Source organism: Meriones unguiculatus, chromosome 3 (assembly GCF_030254825.1).
Source record: "Meriones unguiculatus strain TT.TT164.6M chromosome 3, Bangor_MerUng_6.1, whole genome shotgun sequence".
Taxonomy (NCBI): Eukaryota; Metazoa; Chordata; class Mammalia; order Rodentia; family Muridae; genus Meriones; species Meriones unguiculatus.
The window spans coordinates 140,527,250-140,542,307 of NC_083351.1; the positions used below are offsets into that span (position 1 = coordinate 140,527,250).

At 42.0% G+C, this 15,058-nt stretch overlaps 1 protein-coding gene across 11 annotated transcripts in view; it reads right to left on the reverse strand.

Moving 5' to 3' along the window:
• The window catches only part of Apbb2 (amyloid beta precursor protein binding family B member 2), a 308,714-nt gene that overhangs the window by 201,224 nt on the left and 92,432 nt on the right, over positions 1 to 15,058 (reverse strand). For 2 of the 11 annotated variants that reach the window (XM_060380675.1, XM_060380671.1), the window contains exon 3: positions 13,160 to 13,208. The exons of the other annotated variants lie outside the window; for them this stretch is intronic. The gene's annotated coding sequence lies outside the window, so the exon portion shown is untranslated. The remainder of the gene's footprint in view (positions 1 to 13,159; positions 13,209 to 15,058) is intronic. 11 annotated transcript variants of the gene reach the window in all.

Sequence of the window (15,058 nt, forward strand, 5' to 3'; positions counted from 1 at the left end):
GCTGACCACTGCCCGCACACAGTTTGTAAATGTAACATCCACCATCATATGCCACGTGCTGTCTGTTTTTATCCACTCCACCATCCTAAGCTCCTTCCTGGTCCAGCCTACACTTCTCCCCTAACCTGTCAAGTTTCTGACTTTCCTCTTACTTCCTTATTTTACTGCCTATCACTGAGCCACAAAAACTAGTCGTCAGGTACCAGCTGTACCCCAGCCAGCAGGCTCAGTTACCCCAATAAGACAGGGAGGCTCAGAGCTTAGTGAGATGCACCTTCTTAAAAAAATTATTTAATTTTATTTTATGTGCATCAGTGTGAAGGTATCAGATCCCTTGGAATTGGAGTTACAGAAAGCTGTGAGTTGCCATGTGGGTGATGGGAATTGAACCCAGGTCCTTCGGAAGAACAGACAGTGCTCTTTACCACTGAGCCATCTCTCCAGCCCTGAGATGCACTTCTTACCAAACACCTGTGCAAAAGTATTCATCTGCCAAGACATTTTACATCTACAAGAGAAGCGTCACTCCAACCTCTACAAAGGAGCAAGTGCTTGGTCTTCTCATTTATTTTATGACCTGACACCAAAGAATGAGAAATAAAAACTGTTGTGAAGGAGGCCAAGTTTCCATGCAGGAAACAACATTCTAAATTCTCTGAACTAAGACAACGTGGCCTTTGGGGAAGCAGTATATCCTAGCCCCTTTGCTGAGACTTCTTCCCCCAAAGATCCTGGTAAGTAAGACGCTGTCAGCACACCTCAGAGCATCTAGCACCAAACATCCTCTCAATAAGTATCTGCTTGAGTAAATGACAAATGAGGGGCTCACAGCTGATCAGGGTTTTTTTGTTAATCCCAATTCCTCAAGCTGTTTAACCCACTTAATATCGGGCCTCTAAAAGCATCCCTAGCTAGGGAAGGAATTCAGAGGGGAAAATGTGTGGGTACAAGTGTTAGAACCAAAGTCTGGAATCCCTACACACACACACACACACACACACACACACACACACACACACACACACAGAAGCATGCATGCACATACTCACAGAGGCAGCCCCATTATAAGAGCTGTTAGAGGGCAGCCAAAACCCCAAATCCAATCCCCCAGACACTTACTGGCAATGTGACACTGAGTACAATTTCTAACCACAGTCTATAGATTACTTTTCTTATCAATAAACACGATACAGTTTGCAACGCTCTGTGGTAATTGCGAGATTTAAAAACAACTTAGATCAAGAGCCACACAGGAAACCTTGCTGAATGAAATTATCTGCCATTCTAGTCTGCAGCTCCAGAACAAAATGTAACTATCAAAATCTAATTTGCCAAAGCAGAGTTCATTCTAGCAACAGATATGCATCAAGCGCTGACGATACAACTGGAGTTAGACTGCTGTTCAGCGTCAAAGGAATAGTTTAACATCCACCTTTACGTGCAAGAAAACAACTATCAGTGCGCACAGACAGGTGTGCAACCTGATCTTTTTTTTATCATAGCATTAAAGGGTTACCCAGTTCCAGTAGACCAGGGCTTTCTTTACACGAACCACACAATGGAGGAAATCAAAATGATTTTTATAGTCTACAAGTGTTGATAGCTCTTTGTCTCTCTATATGTCTGTCTCTGTGCGTGCGTGTGTGCGTGCGTGCGTGACGTGAATCACTGGGGGTCTTCCTCTACTGCTACCTGCCATTTTTTTTTAATACAGGGTCTTTTATAAATCTGGAGCTCACTGATGGGCCAGACTGGCCAATGAATGGAGACAGGGCTCCTCCTGTCTCCATTCTCCCAGTGCTCAGGTCACAGGCCTACATCACCACACCGGTTTTATGTTGAGTCCTAGCAGTCTGAACTTGCTTTATTCACAATCAGTGATGCACTAGACACGGGTTTTGTTTTGTTTCTACTTTAAAAGAGCAAAATTAAGCTGCCGCAGACTGTAAGAGTAAGATCTGGTCTACACAGTGCGTCCATCTGCATGGTGAGTCCACAGTGCTGGTTTGTCCAATAGTCTATCATAGAAAACTCTCAAAATGAAGAAATATCATGATGTTTGTGCAAACTGAAATTTGTGGAAGAAAACGGAATTTGGCACCAGCCGCTGTTTAGTTGACTTTGTGGTAGGGGCAACCGCCATGTTCTCTGAGCCCCACTCTGCCACCGTTTCTCTCCCTTAGGCCCCAGCCACCCATGGGAGCAAGAAGCTCCTTGCTTTCTATTTCCAGAACACCTGAGCTCAGAGAGCTATATAAAGTTGCTTCCCTTCCCTGTTCCCAGGACGGCAGCACAGACAAGCTAGAGCTCCCCGCAGAGGCCACTTTCCAGTCTCGGCTCACTGCTGCTCCCGCAATCTTGGTAGATAAAGGAAACCCTAGTTTTCCAGAGCCCTGAGCAGCGTAGCATTTTCCATTCTCATAAAAGCCATCCCTTTCTGCTCTCCTAGGGCATTCAGAGCAAAAGCAGAATTTCAATCGTGGCCTCACAGTATGTTATGCTGGGGCAGACACAGCAGCTATGCGAATCTAGACTTAAAAACAGCAAAAGGGTTATCCCAGGTCTGGCACGGCATCCCACATTTGTTATATCTCAGCCTAGAGCTAGTGACCATGGTCCACCAGTTGAAAGGTATATAAGTAAGATGGTTCCCATCTGAATTAGGCTCTTATTCCCCTAAAATCCCAATGAGCCAGGTACGGAGACCTATTTGACACAGCCTGAATCACATGATCTACCTAAGATCAATCCTACTAGAAGAAACTATGACCCACATTTTTTATATAATCATATATGTATGGGTGCCTCCAATTATTGCACCAAGTTTACCAAATTCAGTGCTTAAATTAACTTTTCCCCTCATTTGCTACTTTAACTTACCAAGCAGCAGCAGCAGACACAAAATGCTTAAGAAAATATCAAGGGAGACAAGGGCTTAAAAGAACAGAGAGGTTCTATTCCTGACTTGGTGTAGAGGTATAAGTCAATGAATAGCACTTATTTGTAGTTGAATGCCTCGCCGAAGAGCGCCCAGTGTGCTGCTTGCTGCTTGCTGGAAGCATGCTAAGTAAATGTTCCTGGGCATCTGAATTAGAAACCCGTACTTCGATTATCTTTGAATAACGGACTCCTAACTTAATACCTGGCATTTAATAGCGGGCCAACTACTAATTTGTTTACAAATTAACTGAAACTTGAGAAATCCTGCAAGGTCTGTACAACCTTTTACATCTCTATTTAGTACTGACTGGAAGTTCCTCCGTAAGAAAGTTATAACCCAACACCTGCCAAATGTTCACTTGGTGCCATCACTTTATCATAGGTATCTGGTGTGACTGGAGAGAGAATTTCGCTGGTAGGATTCTAACAGGTACAGAAATAGTGCTTCGGGCAGCAAAGCGCACGGCCTAGACTGTTGCAGTGAACAAACCACAGAAGATGCTAAAGAAATAGACACAGTGCACGTGCCAGACAGAGGCGCAGTTCTGATGCCATACTTAGTCCTGCAAGCCTCCTGGTGAGACGTGTCTGGTTACTGTAAACACTGTAGAGATTTTGGAATATAAAGCCTTCTCTGAGTAAATCAGTATCTCCTGTAATTATGCTTCTTTCTGAAAGCCAGGGCAGCCTTCAAGCAAACAGAGGCTGAGATCCAACAGTTTCCCTTTCATTGAAAATGGTGTCGTAGTTAGTGTTCATTAACAGGGACACTGTTTGTAGCTTCATGGGAAACATGGGTGCCTAGACAATGTGTAGCAAACACTGTTCTCTTACTATTAACAAAAAAAAAAAAAAAAAAAAAAATAGAAACATATGTATTAAATAAGACGACAGAACAACTTTGTCTTCACTTCTTTCAAAGAGACCAGGGCAACTTTCTGGACATGTCTCCATCTGTCACCAGGACACACTCTTTCTTGAATAATTAAAGCAAATACCAAAACTGAGAAGACCTTTGTCTGATTCGGGTTTGTTCTTTGGCTTGAGGCTGCCCTGCCCGAGCCTCCGACAGAGTGCTGTGATTACAGGTATGCCACCATGCTCAGCTAGACATGGAAGGCTCTAAAAACAGACGTATGGGCAGCAAGATGGCTTAGAGGGTAAAGATGTCTGCCGTCAGGTCTGTGATCTGCATTCCATCCCTGAGGCGCACACAGTGGAAGGAGAACCTCAACTCTCAGTTGTCCTCTAGCCTTCACACGCTTCCCATGGTGCAGGCATTTCCTAGCCCTGATCCTGCCACATACACAATAATAAAAAGTCATTTTTAAAATCCTTCAGAAATGAAATGCAATCATAACAAATGCCAAACACAAAAGAAGGGTTTTGCTATTGGTGGCTTGGTTGGTTTGGTTTGGTTTTCTGAGACAGTGTTTCTCTGTGTAGTGCTGACTATCCTAGAACTTACTCTGTAGACCAGGATGGCCTCAAACTCACTTGCCTCAAATCCACTTGCCTCTGCCTCCTGAGTGCTGGGATCAAAGGCGTACGTCATCCTAACCCATCCTCACCCCCAGCTAAAGGTTTTTTTGTTTTTTTTTTAAAGTGTAAGATTTGTTTGAGCTGTTTAATTTCCTCCCAAAAGAAGCCAGCCATACACTTTATTATCTCTTACACTTTTCAAAGTAGTGTCAAGAAGATGCTCACGACATTAAAAAATATCAAATTTCAAAATGAACAAACAGCCCCTCCCCCCATCCCACCATACACACGTCATGTTAATCTCTTCGTAAGTAGTTCTGGGCCTTGCTTCGCAAGTTCTGGATCGGAGCCTTCATTGTTGCTGTTGGTGGGATGGGCTGACTTTGTTTTTAATCTAAGAGTAACTACGAACAGGCCGCCATGCATACACACGCCCCTTCATATCACCAAGCTTAGTACTACACATGAATCTTTTGATGGAAGTCGCTCTGCTAACACAACGGGTGTCTTTAGCTTGCCACTGTAAACCAAAGTCCATGGCCGCCTTGCCTCTACAAAATGGAAATAAAACTTTCAAAACAATACCGCAATGTGTCCCCAAAGGGAGTATTTTGGAATAAGAGAAGGAAAATTTTTTTCACAAGAGACTCTATTGGATTTTAAAGAAATGCAAAGTTCTTCTGGAGATGATGTGAGTACCTTGCTTTCTGAGAACACTGTCTCCTAACAAAAAGACCACTGCAAAGACCTGGATCCCTGAAACCCAGAAATTTATCTTTTGTCTTTTCATTCAATTTCTGCGGATGGACAGGTACCTACTACCACAATCATCTTTTGAATATTCTTCCATGATAGAATAAAAATACAACACAAAGGGTTTCCTTTAAAATTAATATCTAATTATAAGACAATATTCAACCAAATAAATTCCTATAATTATGCATTTCCACCTACAATATATTTCACTACCGCAAATATTTCATTATGACAAAAGTGGTTTTGGTGAAAATTTTCAAAGTTCTTGTTTTCTGATGGATGAGTATTTAGAAATTTGAAAATAATTAGAACTAGAAATTATACCGTGTGTGTATATACACAGATATATTTTAATACAAATATTTTTATACACCACATAATTAAGTCGTACCTTATTATCGTTACTTAAGACAATACACAATTTAATAATAATTAAATTTACAGTAAACATAATAATATCTATGAGGCTTGGTGTCATTATTTTATGTAGATGTGCAGGTTCTGCGTGCCAGTGCCTGTAGAAGCCAGAGGAAGAGCTGGATCCCCTGAAATTACAGTCAGTCATGAGCAAAAGCACTCATGTAGGTATGGGCTGGCAAGATGGCTCAGCTAGTGGAAGCTATTACTGAGTAAACCTGAGAATCTGAATTCAAGCCCTAGCGCACATAAAAAGATGAGGAGAAGCAACGCCCCCAAATTGTCCTCTGACGTCTACTCATGTGCAGCAGCGCACAGGTGCCTGCAATCACACACATGCCTTCTCTGTGTCTATGTGCCCGCCTGTCTACAAACACAAAAGAAATGAAACAATGCAGAGAGTCTAGATCCTTTCTTTAAAGAAGACTCCTTCGTCCCTTCCAAACTAAAAATCCATAAAAGCACATAAAATTTACTATGCCATGAATAAAGAAGAGCCATAGACCCACTGGAATCTTTCTGAGAGAAGTGGCACAGAGCTTTAAAACAAAAGTTAAAGATGGCTTTGCTTTTTCTAGATCTTTGGTACAAAACTCAAAAATGCAGGCTCTCTCTTCCCAATATTATTACTGTTAATTAACAACAGTCACCCAAAGAGGTCGGGCAGTCCAAATATCTTGAAATTGGGTAGAGGCAAAATTTTGAAATTCAAAGTCAAATTAGAAATTAAAAACCAAAAAATTAAAATGCTTTGCAGAGTGTTCCTGCATAATTAAAAGCATGATTTCATTGGATATCCTAAATCATGAGATGTGCAAGCTAATTCTGTTCACCATATACGAACAAGGCTTTTTAAGTCTAATGGCATTTTGATCTGTCATCCTATTAATGCTCCTTAAGCAGGAACTCTCAAGGCTTCCTGGCAAATGATCACGTTAAAGACTATCTTTCTCAGGGATCTGCACTCTGTCTGAGATAGGTGAGAAGGTCTTCTGAAATCACACCTGACAACCAACCCTCTCTCCAACACGAGCATCTCATGAACAAAGACCGTTTCAAAGAGCAGTGAACAGTAATGATCTTAAAAAAAAATAAAATGATGAAGAACTTCTAAACGTTCTTCGGATGCATGCAATTAAGCTTCGACAGATGCGAAAATGACAGTCTTGAATGTTTTCTATGAAAACAGAAAACACGAAAATTCTGCATGACTAATAACCTCACTTAGAGCCCGCGAGTTATCTCAGTGGGTAAGGGCCTTTGACAGCATGCCCGACGGCCTGGGGTCATTTCCCAGAATGGGCACAGTGGGGAAAGGACAACAACCTCCACGAGTTGTCCTCTGACCTCCACATGCTTGCTGTGGCGCACATGGACCTTCACACAATAAACAAATTCACACTCACCACATACGTTATTTCCCCAACAACTGTACAAAGGAATATGGAGGCAATAATTCATTAGCACGGCAGACTGAGGAGATAAGACAGAAGCCACGAGTAGCCTGCAACCTAAAGTCTGTGCCCGTTCAGGCCTTGCATTAGATGAGCTAAGAGGCATAATAAATTCACGTACAAGCAAGCTGCAAGAACCCGAGAAATCCGTGGATGACAAAGAGACAGGAAGCACCGTGGCAGTAAGCAGCAACTGCCAAACAGCAGCCAACTCCATCAACACCAACACAAGCATCATCTCCATTACTGTCACTATTAGAGTCAACATTTATATGTTGTTGATTTCTTATGCCAGATTGCTCTCTACAGGCTTTTGGCACAGCAAGTCTACCAAGATGGTGACAGGTAGACCGCATGTGACAGTTGTCCCCTGGCCTTTGTGTTTCACCACGAGGTATGCTGGCTCCTGTGGCAGCATCTACAGCTGCTGCGAGAGAACTATCAAGCGCAGCCTGTTTGTTTGTGCCTGGTTTCACTGTCAGAAATTCTAGGTCATCTTGGAAGACGGCACCCAGGCTGCAGTCAGCTACACATGCACAGCCCAGGCCACAGGCACCTACCTGTCTCCTAAATTTGCCATATGTGTTGGGCCACACCGATCCATGCCTGGTGTTCCAACTCTCCATGTAATTTCTGATAACCCACTGTCCTCTAATTTATAATAATCCACAAGCTACAACTTTTAAAGGCATAAACTCACTATCAATGGTAGGAGACACAACATGCCAAGCACACATGTTCATTGTATTATTTATTTCTAATTCACATGCTTGAAGTAGTCATACAAATTTCTAAGCACTGTGCCCAAACTCCATAGGCACTACTGGTTTTGCACACTATGTGGTTTTTAGAGCCACAGAGAATATATGTGAGCAAAGCCAGCTACATATGTGAACATGTGTGACCTATCCAGAGAGATTAAATTAGGATTCACATCTTTTGTCTGTTATATTTAACGAGAAGATACTGTAATATAATTTTCTCAATTTCTAACATTCATAGCTACTAAGACCACTTAAGGGTTAGTTATGTGGTAACTTTACTTATGAGAAATCTTCCCTTATAATGTTAATATAGATGAGGCCTCAATGGTCCATTTTGAACAGACCAATATAATGATGGCATTACAGACTCAAACAGACAGGAGTGCTTATCTGTAATTGCTAGCGACAAAGACAACAAAAAAGGATGTTTTCATTCTTTAAAAACCAATTCATACTTTTAAAGAATGAATTTTCTTTAAAAGTTTTCAACACACACACAGAAGGATATGTACAAAGAAATTTTTGAGTAATATTTTAAATAAGTTAAAAAAGGTAAAGATCCCAGCACTCTGGGAAGCAGACATAGGCGGATCTTGTGAGTTCAAGGACAACCTGGCCTACAAACTGATCCCAGGATACCCAAGGCTACATAGAGAAACCCTGTCTCAAAAAACAAAAACAAAATGTAAACACACATAAAAAAAAGTAGATGAAGTTTTTTAATATGTAAAACACCTATTAAGATGGAAAATATCTTGAAAAGCAAGCAACAGAAAACACACTCAAAAATCGTCCTCGTGTTACTTAAAAGTGTTCATGCCTAGAAAAAAAATCAGAAGGAAAAAAAAAAAGACATATTTGAAAACCCGCTGGCTACAGATACTAGAAGTAGAACAAGGTGACTTTTATTTTCTTCAAATTTGGGGAAAATCTCCTTTGACACCAAATTTAATGCTCCTGTGAGACCAGGCAAAAACAAGGAGCACAGAAAGCTTCCTTGTCATGGAAAGTCAAGGAAGGGGCCCAGCTCGGAGGCCAGATCTTTCCAAGCATTTTCTCCTTCATGGTCAAAGTCAAACACAGTCCCAACAGGGGTTTTTAAAAGTACATAAAGCTAGTACAGAGGCCAAGCATAATCTGCTTTTACTGGCTACAAAACAGTCAGGGACTTCGGAAAGTCCAGATGAAAGCTTCTTTTTCAGTTTGGATATTACTATTTACTATACCCAAGCTGTCTGAGTGCCCGAAATCTGGTCCTGAATAAAGACATTGTGCTCTGGATAATGTGCCTTCAGATGAGATCAAGATTAGAGAAAGGCACAGCTGGCGTGGCACACACCTGTAATCCCAGCACTCTGGGAGGCAGGGGCAGGTGGATCACTGTGAGTTCAAGGGCAGCCTGGTCTACAGAGTTAGTCCCGGACAGCCAGGGTTACTCAGAGAAACCCTGCCTCAAAAAAAAAAAAAAAAAAAAAAAAAAAAAAAAAGATTAGACAATGGCAAGAAGGATGGAGGCAAGCCAAACTCAGGGAGCTTTAAACAGAAAAAAAAAAAAAAAAAAGAGAGAGAGGTAAATCATAACCTCCAGAGGAACTTGGCTCTGTTGAAATCTTCTCAACAAAAAAAAAAATTTAAATATTTTTTGAAACAGTCTCACCTCGAACTCAGGACCCTCCAGCCTTAATTTCTCAAATTCAGGGATGATAAGGGTACACCACTACACGCTAATTCCAAAGTAGCCCATATGCACAAAACAGTGACCCTTTAGTCATGAGTGTGTAACTGTAATCCCACTCCATGACCTCAAGTAAGAACTGGGTATGGCAGTCCAGTATCCAAGTGGACTGTCTCTGACATGAACTGATTGGCCTGCTCTTTAATCACCTCCCCCTGAAGGGGAAAGCCTTACCAGGCCACAGAAGAAGACAATGCAGCCACTCCTGATGAGACCTAATTGACTAGGATCAGAAGGAAGGAAAAGAAGACCTCCCCTATCAGTGGACTTGGGGAGGGGCATGCATGCAGAGGGGGTAGAAAGGGAGGGATTGGGATGGGAGAAGGGAAGGAACCACAGGGAGGACACAAAGTGAATAAAGTGTAATTAATAAAGAATTTAAAAAAAAAAAGAGCTGGGTATTGAAGGCACAAGGAAGCTGAGGGTCAATTTGGGGCAATCTGCCACTCGCCTGTGCTACGAGCATTTCCTCAGCTTCCCTGTCCCTGCAAGAACTACTTGGTACCAGACAGATACTTCAGAGTGACTCTTCATCCTTAAGAAAGTGCTGAGGATTAGAAATGAGTAAATACAGCATGCCCCAAGGCTCGGGGAATCCGTTCGTGTAAGAAGGAGAAGAATGCAAGAGCTGGGGGATCTGGAGGAATACAATGGACACAACGTGGCTATTGCACTCTGGAACTCACAATGACTGTGGTTTCAAACACAGATTAAGCCAGTCAAAATTCCAGCATAGGCAGGAAGGGGGCTCACGAGGCCACACCCTTAGCTGAGGTCGACAAAGGGGAAGTCATTTCGCTTCAGTAGTGTAGCCACTGGTTAGGTAGCCTGTGCTCCAGAAAATAGGCCTACACCTATACTCACTGCTAGCAACCCTGGTTAAACATGAATGGGTCTTTGATGACCAAAGACATGAAAGGAGAAGGGGCACTTGGGAAGGGCAGTCAGTCTAGAGGAAGTAAAGAGAGTTAAAGGAGGGCACCTGGGAGAGAAGAGAATAAAACACACAAAACTGTCAAAGAATACGTTTTTAAAATATTGCTTAAAGCTACTGATTATGTTTGGCGGGGGGGGGGGCTTTACAAACTTACAGGGCATTTTTAGCGGGTGCAAAAGTAATTGATACTCATGTCCTTGCTACACAAAGCATACAGCAAGTACTCATTGTTTTTGTTCTAACTTCCCAAGATGCTAGCAGAGATAAAAACAAAACCCTTATATTGTAGGCGTACTTTTTGTTATTTTCAAGTATTTTCAAGGGTTCCCCTGTCAAATTATTGGCTTCATGTTCAGTTTATGCTTAAATTAAAAAAAAAAAAAAACTTCATGTTTAGTTTATGTTAAAAAACAGAAAGGGTAAAGTACACATTTTTATTATGCTATTACTTTTTTAAAAGAAATTTTAAAGAAAATTTGAAGCCCATGGAAGCTCAGTATCCAAGTGAGTTCCCTAGTAAGGGGAACAGGGATTGTCTCTGACATAACTCAGTGGCTGGCTCTTTGGCCACACCACCCCCCCAAGGGGGGGAGCAGCCTTACCAGACCACAGAGGAAGACAATGCAGCCAGTCCTGGTGAGACCTGATACGCTAGAGTCAGATGGAAGGGGAGGAGGATCTCCCCTATCAGTGGACTTGGAGAGGGGCATGGGAGGAGATGAAGGAGGGAGGGTAGGATTGGCAGGGAATGAGGGAGGTGGCTACAGCTGGGATACAAGGTGAATAAACTATAATTAATATAAAAAATAAAAAGTTAGTTTAAAAAAGAAAAAGAAAAGAAAATTTGAGCTCCAGAAAAATCAGTCCGTCCAAGTTCAAAGTTTCCCTAGAAGATTTTATCACAAGAAATGCATGCTGACTGCTTTGGGGAATAATTTTTAAGTTCCCTGGCTTTAATATTTCAAAAGTTACTAAAATACTGGACATATGCACCTGTGATGACTAATCATCAAATACTATATCATCAGCAAGCAGATCCGCAGACTCAATCTTAACAGGAGTATTCAATTATTTACTGTTTAAAGAAGAGACACTGAAATACACAACCATCTATCCAGATCTGCCAACTGACGGAAAATACAGAACTCTCGGTATGGAAACCAAATGTCCCACATGGCTTCAAAGATCAGCATGTGTGAAGCTCAGAGGAAAACACTTTCTTGCTGATACTGGATATTTTTAAAAAGGCAACAAATTTTTAATCTGTCTGGAAAGCAAGAAGAAAGTATTTCCCTGGGTTCTCTAGTCACAACCTGGGCAGAATGCTCTCAACTGGTCGCTGACACTAGACTGTTCTCGTTTAACAATTCTTCTGGCACCTCTGGTCCAAAGTTCCAAGCCTCTGCTCTTTGTGGCCTTCTCCTCCATCTTTTCCTAACAGGATCTAATTCCCAATGCCCCACAACGTGAATGATCTTACCAGATCTAAAGAATCTAAAACAAATGTAAGCCTTGTCCTGGCTTACTTGAATTTATTTAAAAAAAAAAAAAAAATTTCCAACCACCCAGATCTTGGTGTAAACATTTTAGCTCACTGGGGGAAAAAAATATCTGAGTCCAAGTCAGGAATAAGAAAAGCACAAGGTAGGTCTAGAACATTTCACTATGCCAGAAAGAGAAGGGTACTCCAACCTTGGGCAGATATGACTAAAGGAAGTTGGAACTGGCTGGAAGGGGTGCTCCCTGGCCAAACAGGACAGTTTAAACAAGAGAAAATAGGAATACTGAGCCAGCAAGATGGTTCAAGGGGTAAAGGCACTGACAACCGAGTTTGAGGCCCAGAACCCACATAAGGGTGGAAGGAGAGAAATGTCTTCATAAAATTGTTCTCTGCTCTATACACAGACATGTGCAGACAGACAGGCAGGTGCGCGCACACACCTGATTAATTATAACACATCAACACATACAAAACCCCACCTTGTCACCAGCAGGGCATCTACTGATCCCACCAAGGACCATGCATAAATGCTAAAACAGTCAGAGAAAGACTACCCAGAACAGCGCTCACACGGTCCAGAGTGCTCCCCCAGGGAAAATGCAGTCCTACAATGCAGACCTCTGGAAGATAACCCCATCCATGTGATACTTGGCATAACCAATCAGAAGGTAAACACTGAACCAAATGTGTTTATCTATCTGAATTCATAAGGTAACAATGAGCCATTGTTACGTTGTACAATATGACTCATTCTACCAGATCAGGGTTCTGGTACCCTCTCAACCTTACTAATACTGCAACCCTTTAATACACTTCCTCATGTTGTGGTGACGCCCAACCATAAACTTATTTTGTTCCTACTTCGTAACTGTAAATTTTGCCACTCTTGTCATGAATCATAACATATACATCTGTGTTTTCCAATGGTCTTAGGTGACCCCTATGAAAAGGTCACCCCCGAGGAGGTTGCAACCCATGGGCTGGGAACCACTGTTTTAAGATATTAGTGCCACGAACAATAAAAACTAAACAAAATTAGGAGACTGTTCTAGGTTAAAGGAAACTAAAGAAACAAAATGCAATGGATGATCATGATTGTGCCTTAGATTTGGATAAGGTATTAAAATGTTAATGAAATAATTAGGTACATTTTAATAGGTATTCAAATATTACCTGTTAGTGATGAGGATGATATTTTGGGTCGCTTGGGGAGAATATCCTCCTGTTTGGGAGAGAGATATATATTGAAGTTTTGAAGGCTAGAGGAACATGTCCTCTAAAACCAACTCAATTCTGAAGAATCTGTTTCTGACATTTTGAATATGCATGAAGAGAAAGAGATATGTACAGACAAGCAGAGATACTAAAAAAAAATGGGAAGAAAAAAGACATAAATTTGGCAAAATATTAACATACTATGTGGCAGGTTAGTTGTAACCTATAAAAGCCAGTAACCATGGCAACTGTATCCTATACCCACCATTCATGAAGTAAGATTAAAGTGGAGGTCATGAATGAAAGAAACTGACACAAATAGCAATGTAATTTCTCTTAAGTTAAAGTAATTATTCCTCTCCCCCCTTTTTTTTAGTATCTCAACTCTGTTCTGATGCCATAGTTGAAGAACCCTGTGAAAGAAAAGGAATCCAAGGAAGAAAAAAAAAAAAAACAGCAGGTGAAAATCAGTCACAGCACACACACCCTGGCTCCCCTTCACACACAGTAAAGAGGTGGCAAACCTGAAGATCTTAAAATTCTGCCTTCTCTTCTCTTCCTGGTGATTAGCCCTGCACGGCCTAAAAATAGAGTCCTGTCCTACACTGATCGGACACACCTGGCCGTGGAAAGCAGCCGACTGTACTCTGGGCCCAGCCTTGGAGGAGAATGAAATAAGGGCAAGCACCCATGGAACACCTCATGTAGGCAGATGTGCACCCAAATTCCACAGCTTTGAGGAGTTATTTTGAACTTAGCATACCTGCAGCAAAATTTATCCCACCAGACATGACACCCGCTGCCCGCTGCTTGCTGCCCGCTTTCCCTAGCCGATCTGATCTCAAAACCACAGCATCTTCCTCCATTCTCTTCCCCACCTCCTCTGCACACAGTGGACAGCCTCGAATATCCCAGACCAAAGGATCTCATTTTCCTCAGTATCTCCCCGTCTTTGGCACTCCTGCAAGGCCTTTGCCACAGAGCAGTGACTGCGTGCTCCCTAACACCTAAATGTTTTTGCTGTGGTGTGTCTCACTTTAAAAGGAAAAGCGCCCTAACTCTGTAAAATAATTGTTATCATTTTCTACCTATCCCAGAAGAAAGAGATGACCCGTCAGGAACTTGAAAATGAGCCTGTCCAAGGACACAAAGTTATGGGGCTGATATTCAGCCCAGGATCTTCTGGTTCTACTCTCACAATGACATGTTGTATTATTTATATTTTATTATAGTCTTCTGAACTTAAACTCAGCACAAGGTCTTCAAAAAAAGGGGGGGGTGCCACTTACCCATCATTGTGCTCTCTCAGAACCTAGGAACACTCATAACTCAGACTCATTGATTTCTGTTTTGAGGTATCACCAGAAACCATCTTTCTTTCTGCCCTTCATCCCTGCACAGCCAATTGTCTCCTCTTTACCCCTCACATTCCTCTACTCCAGTATATGCTGAACGGCTGCCCCTGGCTTCAAGGCACATAGTAGGCCCTTTAAAATGTTCACTGAATGAAATGATTGCATGTGAGACAGCCAAGTTTCTCCCTATAGCTACTTGTTTGCTTGTTTCAGTGACGCCATTTTTATCTTTATCACATACTGAGGATTGTCTCAAGACACAGTGATGGAAACACGAACACCCAAGCGTAGCTTTGGCTGTTGGGGTCTCTATTCACCTGCTTCCCTAGGTGATGCATTCTAGAGCAGCACCCCGAAATTTTGGTGTGCATGTAAGCACACTCCAGCCCTAGCAGGGTTCAGCGGGTCTGCAGTGGAGACCAAGACTGAATTCCTAATAACCTCCCAAGTGATGCTAACGCTGCTGAGCATGACCTGTTAGTCTAAAATGGCAGCACACAGA